Source organism: Sus scrofa, chromosome 18 (assembly GCF_054392235.1).
Source record: "Sus scrofa isolate SSC_HxYL_T2T_F1_AM1 chromosome 18, Sscrofa_HxYL_maternal_Yorkshire_Landrace_v2.0, whole genome shotgun sequence".
Taxonomy (NCBI): domain Eukaryota; kingdom Metazoa; phylum Chordata; class Mammalia; order Artiodactyla; family Suidae; genus Sus; species Sus scrofa.
Genome location: NC_139400.1, coordinates 23,736,463 through 23,753,573, shown reverse-complemented (window position 1 = coordinate 23,753,573; position 17,111 = coordinate 23,736,463). Strand labels below are relative to the sequence as shown.

Here is a 17,111-nt window from a genome sequence, read left to right as displayed (position 1 = left end):
CACATCCTTGGCAGAGCCTGGAGCTATAAACCTTGACATCCCTCTGAACAGTAAAGCGTATTATTAGATCAGCTCTCTTTTTTCTTTTTTATGGCCAAAGCCACAGCATATGGAATTTTCCAGGCCAGGGATAGAATACAAGCTGCAGCTGCAACCCATGCCAACAGCTGTGTAATGCCAGATCCTTTAAGCCACTGCACCAGGCTGGGGATTGAACCCATGCCTCCATTGCGACCTGAGCTGCTGCAGTTGTATCCTTAACCCACTGCAACACAGTGGGAACGCCTCCTTTTGCTTTTTTTTTTAATCTTTATTTTTGGGGGGATTTGTTCCCTACTTACTATACAATAAAAGGAAAATTCAGAAAAGTGTCTATGAAAACAAACAAAATCACCCAGAGATCACAACCTTACTGCACTTTGAGGTTCCCAGGTTAGGGGTTGAATCGGAGCTACAGCTGCCACCTACACCACAGCCACAGCAACGCCAGATCTGAGCTGTGTCTGCGAACTACACCACAGCTCACAGCAACACTAGATCATTAACCCACTGAGCAAGGCCAGGGATCGAACCCACAACCTCGTGTTTCCTAGTTGGATTCGATTCTGCTGCACCACGATGGGAACTCCAGCACCTTTTTTTTTTTTTTTTTTTTTTTTTGTCTTTTTGCTATTTCTTGGGCCGCTCCCGCGGCATATGGAGGTTCCCAGGCTAGGGGTCGAATCTCGAATCGGAGCTGTAGTCTCCGGCCTACGCCAGAGCCACAGCAACGCGGGATCCGAGCCGCATCTGCAACCTACACCACAGCTCACGGCAACGCCAGATCCTTAACCCCCTGAGCAAGGGCAGGGAACAAACCCGCAACCTCATGGTTCCTAGTCAGATTCGTTAACCACTGCGCCACGACGGGAACTCCTTCATCTTCTTCTTCTTTTTTTTTTTTTTTTTTAATGGTTGGGAATCTACTCTCAGTGTGCATTGACTTGGCATTGTAGGTCAGTTTTTACCGGTTTGACACAGTTTTAATTTGTACTCAGCGGATAAGGCAGGACCAGACAGGTAACCCTGAACAAGGAGCTTTTTCCAATAAATCTGGAGAGGGAACTCTGAAGTTCTTCTCTGAAAAGAGCTTCTCTCTTTAGGATTTCTATTTATTTATCCAGAAAATGGCCCTTCTCTGGTTTCTTGGGGAAAAAAGGGGTTTGGGATAATATTGACTGATGCATAAAAACTAGGCAGCATCTCAGTGGAATCACAATATCTTACTTTTATCATAGAAAACGGTGCTGTTTGTTCTCCATTGTGCGTCCAGATCCATCCCCCATCCCTCCCGGTCCTGTTCTGAGCCCTGGGAATTCTGCTACGGGATGCCTCCCCCAGGCTCTGTGGCTCCCTGGTGTCCCGTTGAGCCTGGCACCAGCCAGGAGATCGGAGGGAGGAAGAGAGAGAGGCCGGTGCCTTTACACCCACCTCCCATCACCCCGCACGCCATGGTTCTGGCGGTGGCTGCATCTTTCTACCCAGGGTCACAATCCCTGACAGAGGCCTCCTTTCCTGTGAGTGGCACTCAAGCCAGCTCCCAAAAACACGGTCCTCCCTTTGTCCCTCCAGGCCCGGGGGTGGCAACTGCTCTGCACAGTTACGAGTCCCTGGATGTTTCGCTGTCCTTTACTGGCACCCTTATCCCTGGGGACATCTCCGTGGAATGTCCTGTCCTAAAACTCTGTTTCCTTGACTCTTTCAGGGTGCCTTCTGTTTCCCTCTGGGACCCTGACAGGTAGCATCAAGTTCTGCTCTGTCTTCTTTGGGGCACACCTGTTCCCCCACATAAGGTGACCATCGGTGTTGTTGACAAGACACTAGAGCAAGCGTTGGCAAAACTCCAGAGGGGGATGCAATGTAGATCCTTCCAGCACCTTTTGTAAATAAGGTTTTCTGGGACCTTAGCCACGTTGCAATGGCAGAGTTGAGAAGTGGTGACAAAGCCTAGAATATTTACTATCTGGCCCTTTTACAGAAAAAGTTTGTGCCCTCTGCTACCGAATGATACATACCTCCTCTAGATCCATCCCATATCGGGGTCACCGTCTGTACCCGACTTGTGTTTAAAAGCTATGAAGCCTTTGCATGTGCTGAATCCACTCCTGACTCCAGTGCTGTTCAGCAAACAATTCACGAGCCTAGAATGTGCCACAGGGGCTACAGGCTATGGCATCAGACAGACCTGGGTACACCTCTCGCAGTAGTAGACCTGGGCAAGTTTTTAGAATTCTCTAAACCAGCCCCGGCTTCTTGACCTATAAGAAGGGGAGAATAGCACTCCCTCCCTCCCTCCCAGACTTGCGATGAGAAATAAATGATATGATGTAAGATAAATAACACAGGGCCTGGCCCGTAGCGAACGCTTCCAAACTGTTAGCCTGCTGTGCACCAAACCCTGGGCTGAGAGGTTGGGCCATCAAGAGACATAAGGCAGAGTCTGGTGCCTCAAGGAACTCACAGCGAAAGTGAGGGAGAGAGAGGTGGCTTCACTGCAGAGACTTACTTTCTTTCTTCTTTCTTTCTTTTTTTTTTTTGGTTTTTTTGTTTTGTTTTGTTTCGTCTTTCCAGGGCTTTATCCGCAGCATATGGAGGTTCCCAGGCCAGGGGTAAAACTGGACCTACAGCTGCCCGCCTACGCCTACGCCACAGCAAAGCCAGATCCGAGCTGCATCTGCCACCTACACCACAGCTCACAGCAATGCCAATCCTTAACCCACTGAGAGAGGCCAGGGATCGAACCCGTGTCCTCATGGATGCTAGTCAGAATCGTTTCTGCTGAGCCACAACAGGAACTCCCTGCAGAGACCTTCTTAGGTGCACTTTGGGACGAGAGCGGAGCCTGAATCCTGGCTCCCCAGCCCCTGGTCCTTCTTTTTTTAGGGCCACACCTGCAGCATGTGGAGGGTCCTAGGCTAGGGGTGGAACTGGAGCTGCAGCTACCAGTCTACACCACAGCCACAGCAACTCAGGATCCGAGCTATGTCTGCAACCTATACTACAGCTCACAGCAATGCTGGATCCTTAACCCACAGAGAGAAGCCAGGGATTGAACTCACAACCTCACGGATACTAGTCAGGCTTGTTACCACTGAGCCACAACGGGAACTCCCCTGGTCCTTCTCAAACTCTCCATTCTGTCCCTTCTGGTCCCAGCTGGGCAAACTGCCGAAGCTCACGCTTGGGGAATGGCCTTCACTACTGCCACTGCCCTGCTTTCATCCTATCGGGTGGTCGAGCATCCCTGGAAGATGAAAGGTGATTTGTGCTCTATCTGGAGATAATCATTTCAAGGCCCCCAGATCCCAGTGGTTCAAGTGCAAAAGCAAAAGCTGCTGCCAAATGTTCTTTACCTTCTGCTGACCTGGAACCCCGTGGTTCATCTGCTGCAGCACCTTCCAAGCCACAGCATCATCAAAAGATCTCGATGTCCTTATTGGCATTCCATAGGAGTCTTAGCGACAATTCTCAGCTGATGGAAGGGTCTTATGTGCCATGAATATGAATATCATTATTCAAATGATTCTGGGAGATGTCAAAGATAAAAGGAAATGTTTTATTTTGTGTTCGTTAAGCACTAGAAGGTATGTTTCCCCTGGATGCGACTCATTAAGCCTATAATGGTTAATGGGAGTTAAATTCCAACATCACATCAAGGGGGAAAAATGATCCCTCAAGTATTGGGAACTCCTTCCTCCAAATTGCAGATCAAAGCGAGGTTGTGAACTTCCGCCCTGTCTTGCTAATGGATTAGACTAACTGTATTGTTTGAATTTTTTTTCCTCTCCAAACACTAACTTTCCCTAAGTAGAGATGATTACAGAAAATTTGTAAGCATGCGAGACTGGGAGTTCGACCAAAGCCAAGCACCATTATGGGGAAGGTAACTGAGGTCATTTGAATGCCAGTTATGTTATCAGGGGCTTTACTTCTGCCTCGCCCATCTCCAGAACCCCAAGGAGATGCTTGCTTCTGTCTAACACAGGAGGAAAGCGAGGCCCGGGGTGGTGAAGGAACCGACCCCAAGTCACAGGGTTGAAGGAGCATGAGGGAACCAGCCCAGTGCTGTCTGGTTTAAAAGCACATTCTAGGGAGTTCCCTGGTGGCCTAGCGGCTAAGGATCAGCATTGTCACTGCTATGGCTTGGGTCACTGCTCTGGTGCAGGTTAGATCCCTGGCCCAGGAACTTCCACATGCTGTGGGCGTGGCCAAAAGCCTCGAATTCTAATCCACTGTTCGGGGCCACCTCCCAAGTAGCCGTCAGAGACCTACTCTGTGGCAAACGTTACACACGGGGCTGGGGTGGGCATCCAAGATGAGGAAAACCTGAGCTTACGAAATTGCCGGAGAGGTGTGCCTGATTCATGGGACTCGTCCAGGCTATCTGCTGATGTGGATTTCTCTCCTTCCATAAGCCTGGGGAGGGAAAAAAAAGTGAGTGGATCTCAGATCATGGTGAGAGAGCAGCAAGGAAAGGGCCCTTCCTGTGACTGGGGCGGGGAGGGAGCAGGTGCGGAGGTGAGGGGACGTGGACAGTGTGCGGTGTGTGCCCTCAGCGCATTCGTGGGATGGGACCTTCTGCCCTGCGTCTCACCTCACTGCAGAGGAGGCTTCTGGTGAACCCTGGAAGAAGAGCGACCCCAGAAAGCGCAGCCCCACGCCGAGTTTAATAATGTTTCAGGCAGTATGTCTCTGCTGCTGCAGCTGGAGGAGAAAATGGATCCCTACCCTCCTTGCCCCGTCTTCCTGTGGAACACAGCCCAGCTTTGTCATCTTCCCTCCCAGGACCCATTCTAGGGGTCTGGGTAGCATTAGAGCTTCTCTCCTCTGCGTTCTCTTTGGCTTCTCCTGTCTGGAGTGAAATGTGAGGTGCAGGAAGAACTAGAAATGAATTTGCAAAGCAATACTTGGAGTAACAGACGACCCTGCTGAGACCCCACCTGGAAGGCTGTGCTCAGCTCTGAGCATCTAATTACCAGCCAGGTACCGACAAATGGGGGGAGTGTTGGGAGGAAAGATACAAGAGTGATGGAGGAGGCAGTCGGGATTTATGAAGGAAGATTAAAAGAGCTGAATGGTGGAGCTGCGTAAATGATGATCTGGGGGAACTTGGGGACCATCTACTCATATCTGAAGGTTGTAAACAGTCAGCAGGGTAAGAATTATTTTGGTTAGACTTAAGAAATATAACAAAGAGTAATGAAAAGAAATATATAATAATAATGGACTGTAATATTATACCTATTCCCCATCCCAAGAAACTTCAAAACATTTTATAGCTCAGTGTAATATACACGCTACAGTGGGGTGTATTCAGGCTATAAAGTGGCTTGTAATTTAGTTAAAGCCTTTGCAAAAATAATATTTAGTGAGAGGGTAATGGGCACTTTGTGGAGAAAGTGCAGGCTCTGGTTGTCTTTTGTCTGCTGCCCACTCATGGGCAGAGGGCAAGTAGGCAAGAGGGTGGCTTTATATAAGCTATGCCCTTACCAAGTTTTCCACTGCTACTTTCAGAGGCACATGCCATTCAACCTTCATGTTACAGAACAACGTGGAAGACCTTCAGTCTGAGAAATACAGGTCTCAGAAAACTGCAAAGGCTGCTACAGCTCAGCTGTTAACAAAGGCTCAGGTCATCAGCTACAGAGCGGCGGGGACCCCAGGCAGACCTCCCCCTGCTGCCCCCAGACCCTGGTGCCGCCCTGGGTATTGGACGGGGTTCTTGGCTCTCTCTGGACCTCAGCTTTCTCAGCCTCCACCAGAAGAGGCAAATCTTTGTCCCTTTTCTGATTGTGATACTGAGCAGAGGGGAGGCTACATTCTGCTGTTCCTTCTCCATAGGATGCGCCTCCCTCAAATAACCACACTGCTCACATTCTCACTGCATTCAGCTCTCTGCTCAAATGCCCAATTGTGAGACTGTGTCTGGTCACTCTGTGTACAACGGCAACACCTTCCCCAGTTCATTACCCTCCAGCCCTTACCTTTATTTATTTATTTATTTTCTTTTTTTTCTTTTTTTTTTTTTTTTTGTCTTTTTGCTATTTCTTGGGCCGCTCCCGCGGCATATGGAGGTTCCCAGGCTAGGGGTCTAATCAGAGCTGTAGCCACCAGCCTATGCCAGAGCCACAGCAATGTGGGATCTGAGCCACATCTGCAACCTACACCACAGCTCACGGCAACACCAGATCCTTTAACCCACTGAGCAAGGGCAGGGACCGAACCCGCAACCTCATGGTTCCTAGTCGGATTCGTTAACCACTGCGCCACGACGGGAACTCCCCTTACCTTTATTTTTAAGGCATACTTATCAACACCAGAAATACTATTATATTATATTACATCATACCACATCACATTATATTTTCTGTCTCCTGTGACAAGAATGTAAATTCCTTCAGGACAGGGACTTGCTCTTCTGTCCACCGCTACATCAGCAGCAGCCGCAGTGATATCACAGAGTGTTGCATTTGACCTTCCCAAAATAATTTGACAAATGACCTCTGGGTCTATAACGAGATGGGGGAGGGGAGGACCTCAAAGAGAAGCAATAGTTGCAAATTGAGAGAAGTCAATGGGTTCCAGAAACTTTGTTTTTTCATCATTTCTTCTGTCCCTAGTAAGCAGGACCAAGAAGTCTGTAAGTCTATCCTTATGTGCTGAGCTGTTGAGCAGAGAAAAGCCTTCTGCAAAAATGAAGCACAACAATCAACTCTCTGACTATCCAAGGCAGTGTTCAGGAGATGGGGAGAGAGAGCCAAGGCCAAGTGTCCTCTCTGTCATGGGTCTCACTGCTGTCCCTGGAAGTTTTGTGTCTGAGGCTGGCCCGCTCCCCTCCCCCCATCACTTCCTGGCCACCCAGAGTGTATGCTAAGTAAATATGAACAAAGTGATTCTACTTGACGCACCTTGATGTCTCAGAATCAAGGAACCTTGTACATCACACTTATATCTGCTATATTTATAGATAGTCTATTTAGGGCTGCACCTGTGGCATATGGAGATTCCCCGGCTAGGGGTCGAATTGGATCTGTAGCCTCCAGCCTACACCACAGCCACAGCCTTATAGGATCCGAGCCACATCTGCGACCTACATCACAACTCAGGGCAACGAGGGATCCTTAACCTACTGAGGCCAGAGATTGAACCCAAGTCCTCATGGATTCTGATCAGATATGTTTGCGCTGAGCCACAAGGGGAACTCCTGCAATATGTTTTTAATCTCTTAAAATTCTTACCCTTTCAGTAGTCCTATGGGATACACTAGCAACCTTCTCTCCAATTTACAGATGGGAACACTGAGGCACAAAAATACTTTAGGAAACCTTACCAGGAACCCGGATTTAAAGCCAGAGCCTCCGAGATTTCACACCTTTCTTGGGACCCATGAGCATCTCCTCCTGGGGTCCAAGTATTATGTCTATAAGCGCCTTGCCTCCTACATTAATGTGTGGAAAATTGTAAAGAGATTATAAAGAAACTTCCTGCAGAAATGGATGCATGTATGAAGTAATGATCTCATCCTGGGAAATGTATAAATCCGGGCCAACCCCCCTCTGCCACTAATCCCGGGTCCCTGAAATCTCTGGCACTGGTTGTTTGTACAACGTGTACTTCAACTGGCTGTGTGCTTGGATGTTCCTAATGGCTGGGAGAGTGGAAGAGGTGCTTTGCTGCCGTGCTTTTCCTGCCTTCCATCTGGTTATGAACCTTAATGGCTGTGTACTTGGCTGGTAATGTGTTTTCCGACCTAAGTTTTCAATGATGGTCCTCAACTCGTAAGGTGCTGATGCAGCAAGAGGATTCAGAGGTTTCTCCCCTTCAGTTCCCTTACTGGCAGGTGACAGCATCATTTTTATCTGTGTCATTAATGCAGAGTCAACAGCATGCAGATAGCAACATAAGTACCTGGAGGAGGCAGACACAGTCCTTGGAGGCCTCATGAGTTTTACAGGGAATTTTGAGACAGGGCAGGACCTGGGACCTGGGACCTGGGACCCTTTGCTGCAGTGGCCACAATGCTTACACCTGGACAAACATTTTGAGCAACAAAATAAAGAAACTATAAGGGGCTAAAAATAATTGGGTGCACGGGCAGTTGGGACAAATTATAGGTAAGGAGATAACGAAAAAACTAAAAACCCAACTGCCACTTCTGAAGAGCTGAGAGCAAAAGCAAGGTGTCAGGAGCAAAACTGGGGTACTGTACATGCCTCCTGCACACAGCACCACCAAAGGGGTGGGTAGACCACCTAAGCCACACCTCTAGCCTGACCCCTGGACCTGCCCATACACTTGCCCCATATAAGGAACCAGCTCGCCCACCCCTCACCCGCAGCCCCAGCAAGTAAGCAAGGGAACTTGTTTTCGCTCTCCAATTCCAGTGATTAAGAAAGCAGAGAGCCCCAAGATGGTAACAATTTGAGAAGCAGACCAGCAAGTGACTGGGAAGTGACCTGGGAAGTGTCTTGGGAAGTGAGGCCACCATATGCTACTCAACCTTGTAGAGAGTTTCTGAAACCACTTCTTTCAGTCAAGGGTGGAAGGGCCACAGACACTAAACCAGCAGAGACAACAGTGAGGCCCATGACAGAGAGGACATTTGGCCTTGGCTTTCTCTCCCCATCTCCTGAACACTGCCTTGGATATTCAGAGAGTTGATGCTTTGCTTCATTTTTGCAGAAGGCTTTTCTCTGCTCAACAGCTCAGCACATAAGGATAAACCTCTTGGTCCTTCTCATGAGGAACTGAAAAAGTGATAAAAGAACAAAGCTTCTGGAGCCCTTGCCTTTTCTCAGTTTGCAATTATTCCTTCTCTTTGACACCCCTACCCCCACCTTCTTACAGAACCAGATGCCATCTGAGAAGGTCAAATTAGGACTATAAAACAAAGAGAGCCAGGTGCCACTTAAGAAGGACATTTTCTGAAAGAAAGCATGAAGACAGCCACCTCAGACCATCTTTCCAGACTGTGCAGACTTTCCAGACTAGGGAATAATAATGAAGGGACCCCTCTTCTTTCTTTTCAATCAAATATACATTCTTTCTTTCCTGTCCTTCACCTGGCAGTGTGGAGAGTTCATTAACGGGGTGACCAATGGAAACCAGAGGGACGCTGTGCTTTACAAGTGTCCATTTTATGTTGATTCTACATTTTGTGAGAAATATTACACAGAGAGATTTATTTTGGCTCCTAAAATGGTGAAAGAGAGGGTTGAATGCTGAGTTTGATTTGGGCATCATGGCTGCCTCAGTGAAACTGTGCCAGGGTGAAACCTGGACCATAATGTTCTCAGAGAGAGGGTGTCCTCCTCCATTTGCAGAGAAATTCTGCTCGTGTGTCAGAGGTCATGGTCGTGGTTCCAGCCTGAATATTCACGGAAGTAAATAAATCCAGAGACAAAAGTGGCAGAATATGGGCAGTGTTTGTTTATTTTTATTATAGTTGGCTTACAATGTTTCTTCAATTTCTATTGTACAGCAAAGTAACCCAGTCATACATATATGTGCATTCTTTTTTTTTTTTTTCATACAATCTTCCATCATATTCCAACCCAAGAGATTGGAGACAGTTTTCTAGTACTGTACAGTAAAACCCCATTCCATATGTAACAGTTTGCATCTATGAACCCCCAAATCCCCATTCATCTTACTCCCTCCCCCCTGGAAGCCACAAGTCTGCTCTCCGTGGCCATGATCTATTTCTGTTTTTAGATAAGATCTTTTGTGCCATATTTTAGATTCCACATGTAAGCGATATCTATATAGTATTTGTCTCTTTCTGACTTACTTTGCTTAATATGAGAGTCTCTAGATCTATCCATGTTATCGTAAGTGGCATTATTTTTCCTTTTTCATGGCTGAGTAGTATTCCATCGCATATATGTACCACATCTTCTTAATCCAATCATCTGTCAGTGGCCCTTTAGGTTGTTTACATGTCTTGGCTATTGTGAATAGTGCTGTGATGAACATAGGCAATGTGTATCTTTTTGAATGAATATTTCATCCAGATAAATGCCCAGGAGTGGGATTGCTGGATCATATGGTAGTTCTATAGTTTTCTGAGGTACCTCTGTACTGTTTTCCATAGTGGTTGTACCAATTTATGTTTCCACCAACAATGAAGGAGAGTTCTCTTTTCTCCACATCCTCTCCAGCATTTGTTATTTGTTGACTTGTTAATGATGGCCACTCTGACTATTGTGAGGTGGTATCACATCATAGTTTTGATTTATATTTCTCTAATAATTAATGATGTTGAGCATTTTTTCATGTGCCTACTGAGTGTCCTAAGCAGTTCTGCTCTCCCGGCTTTGGCAGGACAGGTGCCATTCTGTCTTTTGAAGCAGGAGAGAACTTGCCTTTCACTTTCTCCTGCTTTCTCCTTCATCCTTTCAGATTCTCCTGTACATTTTCTCCTTAGAATCAAGTTCTACTCTAAAAAAAATGGGAAAAATCACTTCCTTCAAGCTAATGGTCTCCACCATTCCTAGAAATGCTGGTACATGTGGAGTCTGGCTGAAACCAAATTAGGACGCCCCACAGGAGGCCTCCTGGTTGCAGGAACATGGGCTGGGGTGCACTGGAGGTGGTTTGGGAATGAGGATGGAAGCGCAAGAGCCAGGGGGCTGGGGTGGGGTGGGGCTGGTGAGGAGGATTTATGAAGAGCAGAGAGGTGGGTCTTCGAGAAGAAGTGTGGCCAGACTGCTTGGGGAGCCCCCCTCTCTCTCAGTTATGTAACGTGATTCTCTCTCTGCCCAAGACACTTTCAGGAAAGGCATGTATTACCTTTCACAGCTTTCCGTGATGTAATTTGTATTTCTTTTGAACGCAGCTCTGCACGGAGACGTACTTTAAACAAATCAGGCAGGCTAAATTCAGGGGCCAGGAGCAGCCATGACATGTTTAATGCGCCCTGGATGCTGCAGGCACTGGTCGAACACTTCACATTCATTGGCTCACCTACCTCTTTCAACGGACTTATGCTGACACCCACAACAAATGCTTAGCAGGGTTTGCATTTCTTTAAAAATTAAACAACAAACATTTATTTCTCGCCGTTCTGGAGGCTGGGGGGGTCCAAGACGAAGGCTCCAGCAGGCTCAGTGAAGTCACACAACTGTGAAGTGGCCAGAGCAGGGTTGGTTGGAAGCACAGCTGTGTCTGGCTCTGGGTCACAGGCTCTTCCTCTCCCCTGCACGCTCTCCCTCCTCTGTTATAGAAGATGATGCCTTGGGAAGGCAGCTGGGCTCATCCCTGCACCAAAACCATGCTATGCCTCTCGGAGTCTCCCTAGCACCGGGCCCAGCACAGGTGAATTGCTGGAATAGCACGAACCAGTTAATCCACACAGTGCACTTGTGCTGAGCAAGATGGCGGGAGTCAATTCTCTTTGGCTTTTCAACTCGGAAGGCTTCAGAGGATATGCTTCTGAGTTCATAATTACCCTCTCAAGGAAAGAACTGCATGGTTTAATTATTTCTCGGGAGACTTTCAATGCCTCATAGAAGTGCCCATTCACTCAAAATTTGGAAAGATGAACAGGCAAAGAAAATCAGCAAATCAGCAAATCCATGACATGGTCAAGTATGGGAATAGACGCTTAATTGTTATTCAGGGACAGAAATAAAAGGCTGTCAGGTTCCCACATTTAATATGTACCCCAGAGTATGCTTCAGATCTGTTTTTGATGGATTTACAAGAAGTCCACCTCACCCCGTCAATAAAACGGGGGCAACAGAGAATCCAGGTGGGGGGATGGGTGCAGTGCATCAGAGCATAACCTCACTCATGTGCCTCAAATCAGGGGGCAGAGCTGGGGAGAAGTGAATGGTAGAAACCAAGACCAGAAGGGATCTTGCAAAGTCTTCTGTCCCTTTACATCAACTGAGGCAGGTTCGTTTTATTTTGAAATACCCCCAGAGAAAGACACTCAGAAATCTCTTTTTCGTAAAGCCATTGCAGTGTTAACAACTCTTGCTTGCTGAAAATTCAACCCTCCCCCGCCCACACCAATTTATCACCAGCCACATCAAACAAAGCTGATGGAGTCTATTTTTCTGAGGATTTACACCCCTACCTACTTCCAAAATATGAGTGAGGCAACCTGCCAATGGAGATGGCTCAGAGTTTAGGGAAAAGAGATTGTCAAAAGGCTGAGCGCTCTGTGATGTGCTGCCCCAAAGAAAAAGGATGGCTTCCATGTGTGACCATCTGGGCTAGATTCAGCATATCTGGAATGGACTGAGTGGCATAGAGGGTCCCAGGGGTTGCAGAGTGAAAGAAAGAACAATTTGTAAGTTTTGAAACAGTTTAGGGAAAGAAGAAAGTGGCACCAGGGAAATTCGGACACGGTAGGAGGTTTGAGGAAGTAATGCTCAAATGTCAGTGTCTTAGTTTATAACCTGTGTCACGCAGGGTCCTTGAGGAATATGGGCCTCCACGTGGGCACTGCAATGGCTTTACCAAGTGAAATCTGTTCCAAAGCTGGATGGACAGATGATCTCAAAAAGCAAATACAGCTGGGAGCAGGAGGGAGGGAGCTCCTGGGAAAAGGAAGAACTTGGGTTTGTAGTGGTGGCAGCAGTGAGGGAGGATGTTGGCCACAGGGAGGGCTGCCAGCCAAGCCAGGACAGGCATCTGCCGCAGGGAGAGAGTGAGGCTTGCTCGCAAGTGAAGCACAACAGAGAAGTCTCATCAGGCTCCGTGAAGGTACTACGCTGACCTTTAAGGCATTGCTACAGAAGAGTTTTTCATGCTGACAGGCTGAAAGAACATGCAAATGTTGAAAGAAACTGAGTACACTGAGGGCAAGGAGACTTAACTGGGTTAGAGGCAATCCAGGCTCTGTGAAAACACAGTGTACATGATTTGGAAGCTAGAAATACTCTCTTGATGAAGACGGAGATTGTTCCAATCATGATGTTCTTATTATTGCTATGGTTACTACCATAAACACAACTCGATAATTACACTCCGATCGAGGTGATTTACCAAGACCAAACACCAGAATGGATATAACATTGTGCACGTAAGGTGGCAAACTTTGCACAATTCCTTCAGAGGCAGAAAACAAAAGCTAGTAGGAAAGGAAAAGGAAAAATGAAAGGAAAGAGGACCGAGAGCTCCGCCTTGTGGACCCTTCTGTGCCCTGCGCCTTAGTGGGAAGTCTGGGACTTGACTTGATGGAGGGACTAAGAAAGGGAGGGAGGGAGGGATGAGTAGGTGGGTGGATGGGTGGGTGGATGGATGGACGGATGAGAGTAAAAATTTACATAGAATGGTTTTGAAACACGAAGGGGCCAAGAGGAAAATAGGGGTGGTGCCAGCATTGGCTGTGTATAATAGACACCTATACTCCTGGGGTACTGATAGCACCACCCCCACACACAGGCCTTGGACTAGTGTTGGTTTAGGTGACTGTATCAGCAGCTTTTTTCCCAGCTTTCAACTATCACCCTTTCCTAGCTCTGTGACAGCCAGTTTGCCTGGTTTTCCTCATTCCTTGCCAGCCTTAGCCTCTCAGACTTCCCAGTTGATTTTCCTCGACCAAAGCTCTAGATATTAGAGTTCACTCTAAGCCTTGGGCCCTATTCTCATTTCACTCTGCACTTTCTCCTTGGGTGAACTCACCTGCTGCCATGACTTAAAATTTTGTCTTTATCCTAATGGCTCTACCATGTATCATTCTTGGCCAGAGCTATCTCTGAGCATTAGACTCGTATGTATAATGAGTGACGCTTCAACACTGATGTCTCAGAGGCAGCTGATACTTCGTGTGTCCAAAGCAGAGCAGTTTTCCCTCCTGCCCCACCTGCTCCAGGGCCCTGGTCTCCATACTGGCACCTGCACCCACCCTATTGTTCAGACCAGAAATCTGGGCAGCAGTCTTAGTTCTCTCCTTTATCTCACTCCCCTAGTCAAATAAATCTTCACCTTAACACCTGACATGTCTATCTCCCAAATTAATTTTGAATCCTTCTTTTCATCTCTGTTGTCATAACCTTGGACTAAGAAGCCAGCATAGTTTCTCCTCTGGACCCTCAATTGCTCCTAACTGATCTTTCCGTTTCCACTGTTCCTTCTAGGTGACCAATTCATGCTGTTACCAGAATGACCTTTCAAAATAAATTTTAAAAATGATGCATCTGCTTGAAGCTCTTTAACTGCTCCCCATTGTACTGCCAATAAAATCTGTAACCTGGCTGTGAGACCCGGTGTGATGTGACTCCTGAAACTCATCCCAGATCATCTTCTGGCCACACTGGCATAAAAGTGCTCAAATAAACTCAGCTCAGGTTCTCACTGTGGCTCAGCAGGTTAAGGACCCAATGTTGACTCTGTGAGGATGTGGGTTCAATCCCTGGCCTTGCTCAGTGGGTGAAGGATCCACTGTTGCTGTGGCTGTGGCATAGAGCGCAGCTGCAGCCCTGATTTGATCCCTAGCCTGGGATCTTCCATATGCTGGCAGGTGCAGCTATAAAAAAAGAAAAAATTAATTAAATTCAACTCTTCCCTGCCCTGGGGCATTGTTCACACAGTTCCTTGGCCTGAAACATTCTTTCCCTTTCCTTTAAATGGCTAATTCCTACTTCTTGTTCAGAGCTCAGCTTAAATGTCACTCCCTCAGGATAGCGCTTCCCAGAACCCCAATTTATACAATCCCCAGTCTCAGTTTGTTCAGGCAGCTGTTACAAAATGCCATGGACTGGGTGCCTTATTAACAGAAATTCATTTCTCACAGCTCTGGAGGCTTGAAAGTCCAAGGTAAAGCCAGAAGATTCTGTCTGGTGAGGGCCACCTTCTCACTGTGTCCTCACGTGGTGGAAGAGGCGAGGGAGCTTTTAAGGGCACTAACCCTATTCACAAGGAACCCACCCTCATGACCTAGGTGCCTCCCAAAGACTCCACCTCCTAACACTGTCCTGTTGGGGGTGAGGTGTCAACATACAAATTTGGGGTGGACCCAAGCCTTCGGTCTGTAGCACTCACTCCATTCTCTACCTTAGCTGTCTGTACTGCTGCATGCCACTTCCGCTCACTTTGGGACTTATAATGTGCCTCTCTTGTTAGTGTCTTTTTCTCTCTACTAAATTATAATTCTATAAAGGCTGTTGTTGTTCACAAGTTTCTATTTTCTGGGGATCCAGGAGGGAGAATCAGAGATGGGGCGTTCATCTCTGCAGGTGCCTACACTGAAGACAAATCCTCGGGGGGCCGTGGGAACAAGCCTCTTGCCAGAGAAGAGAAAGCAAGAGGAGAAACCCCCAAGAGAGACCCAGATGTGGAGAGAGAGGGAGAGACACAGAGCGAGACCCAGAGAAAGGCAGATACACCCCTGCTCGTCTAGTCTTGGCTTTTCTCCTTCTGAGATCTCAGGATCCTCACCCCGGTCCCCTTGTAGCTTGGGCCAGTCTGACTGCATTTCTATCACCCGAAACCAACACGGGCTGGTACGAGATGGAGACAGAACAACTGGAAGAAAGTTCCCTTAGCAATTTAAGCAAAGTGTATGCATCTCAAATCCACCTTTGCAGTTGACCCAGTGACAGGTTTCAGGGACAGGTTGGAACTCCCACATCCCCCGTGATGAGCCAGTTACCCGTCTCTGACTTTGGAAGGTGCTTCTCTGGTCCCCAGTCTCTTAAACTGTCTTCACGCTGAGTGTAGCTGTGGGCTGAGGAAGACCAAGTCTCTGGTCGCCCAGACACCGGTCAGTCACCTCCAAGCAGAGTCAGATGTGAGTCAGTTCTCTCTCTTTGCAGGAGCAGCGCTGGGGAAGCCATCGTGGGCAATGATGGATTTTGTGTTTCTTCCTTTGAGGGATGGAGCCAGGCTAAAGCAACATACCCCTTGCTGAAAATGAGGCATATCTAGGTTTCTGTGCTTTAGGGTATGTGATTTTTGAAGGGTAAACACAGACTTAAAGGGGGGAAATTATTCTGCTTAACTATGCAGAGAATTCCCAGACGCTCCTTTAATTTGCTTTTCTCCAATAGGGCACATTTGCAATTACTGACTTGTGGTTTTTTAGAATAGCAAGTGTACCTCTCTCTTCTCTGTGTTTCATTAAATGACTAGAAGGTCTCTAAGCTACACTGACATTAGCCAGACCCCCTGAGATTTGGAGCCCTGTTCATCGAGCTGGCTTGTATCTCTTCCTTCACCCTCCCTCTCCCACCTTTTTTCCTTTTTAAAAATTCTTTTTCTCTTTGGCTGTACCCACAGCATGCAGAAGTTCCCAGGCCAGGGAATGAACTTGCACATCAGTGACCTCAGCCACAGCAGTGACAGCACCAGATCCTTAACCTACTGAGCCACCAGGGAACTCCCATCTTTTTTTCATTTTAGATCCTCCTAGTCATGTGAGGGAAATGAGTGTATGAGTGTGCACATGCAACACAGAAGCAACAAGACCAGGAAAAAAAAAGTACAAAAAGGAGTTCCCATCGTGGTTCAGCAGAAACGAAACTGACTAGTATCCATGAGGACGCAGGTTTGATCCCTGACCTCGCTCAGTAGGTTAAGGATCTGGCATTGCCATGAGCTGTGGTGCAGGTCACAGATGCAGCTCAGACCTGGTGTTGCTGTGGTAGTGGCATAAGCCAGAGGCTACAGCTCTGATTCAACCCCTAGCCTGGGACCCTCCATATGCCATGGGTGCTGCCCTAAAAAGACAAAAAAAAAAAAAAAAAAAAAAGGCAGTAAGATGGGGATAGAAGAGGAGAGAAGAAAAACATATGAAATCTTGCTTAAGATAAAAAAAGATTAGGATTTCCTGTCTTGGCACTGAGGAAACAAATCTGACTAGCATCTAGGAGGAGGCGGATTCCACCCCTGGCCTCGCTTAGTGGGTTAAGGATCCAGGGTTGCCGCAGAGCTGTGGCGATGCTGTGGGATAGGCCAGCAGCTGCAGCTCAGATTCCACCCCTAGCCTGGGAACTTCCATATGCCATGGGTTCGGCCCTAAAAAAAAAAAATAAAGATTGCTTTGGTCTACAGCCAAAGTTCGTAAAAGGGGAGGGGGTGGATGTGTTTGTTGTTTTATAGTTTTTTAGTTAGCCCATCAC

General features: G+C 47.4%; 1 long non-coding RNA gene across 2 annotated transcripts in view; it reads right to left on the bottom strand.

Moving 5' to 3' along the window:
- The window catches only part of LOC106506773 (uncharacterized), a 73,481-nt gene that overhangs the window by 10,624 nt on the left and 45,746 nt on the right, over nt 1-17,111 (bottom strand). The window contains exons 3-4 of one of the 2 annotated variants that reach the window (XR_014833820.1): nt 4,376-4,455; nt 3,393-3,564 (exon numbers count right to left, since the gene is read on the bottom strand). This is a non-coding gene — a long non-coding RNA (uncharacterized LOC106506773). Of the gene's footprint in view, nt 1-3,392; nt 3,565-4,375; nt 4,456-9,453; nt 12,808-17,111 lie in introns of those variants that run through there. The other variant, XR_014833821.1, reaches the window with a different exon arrangement.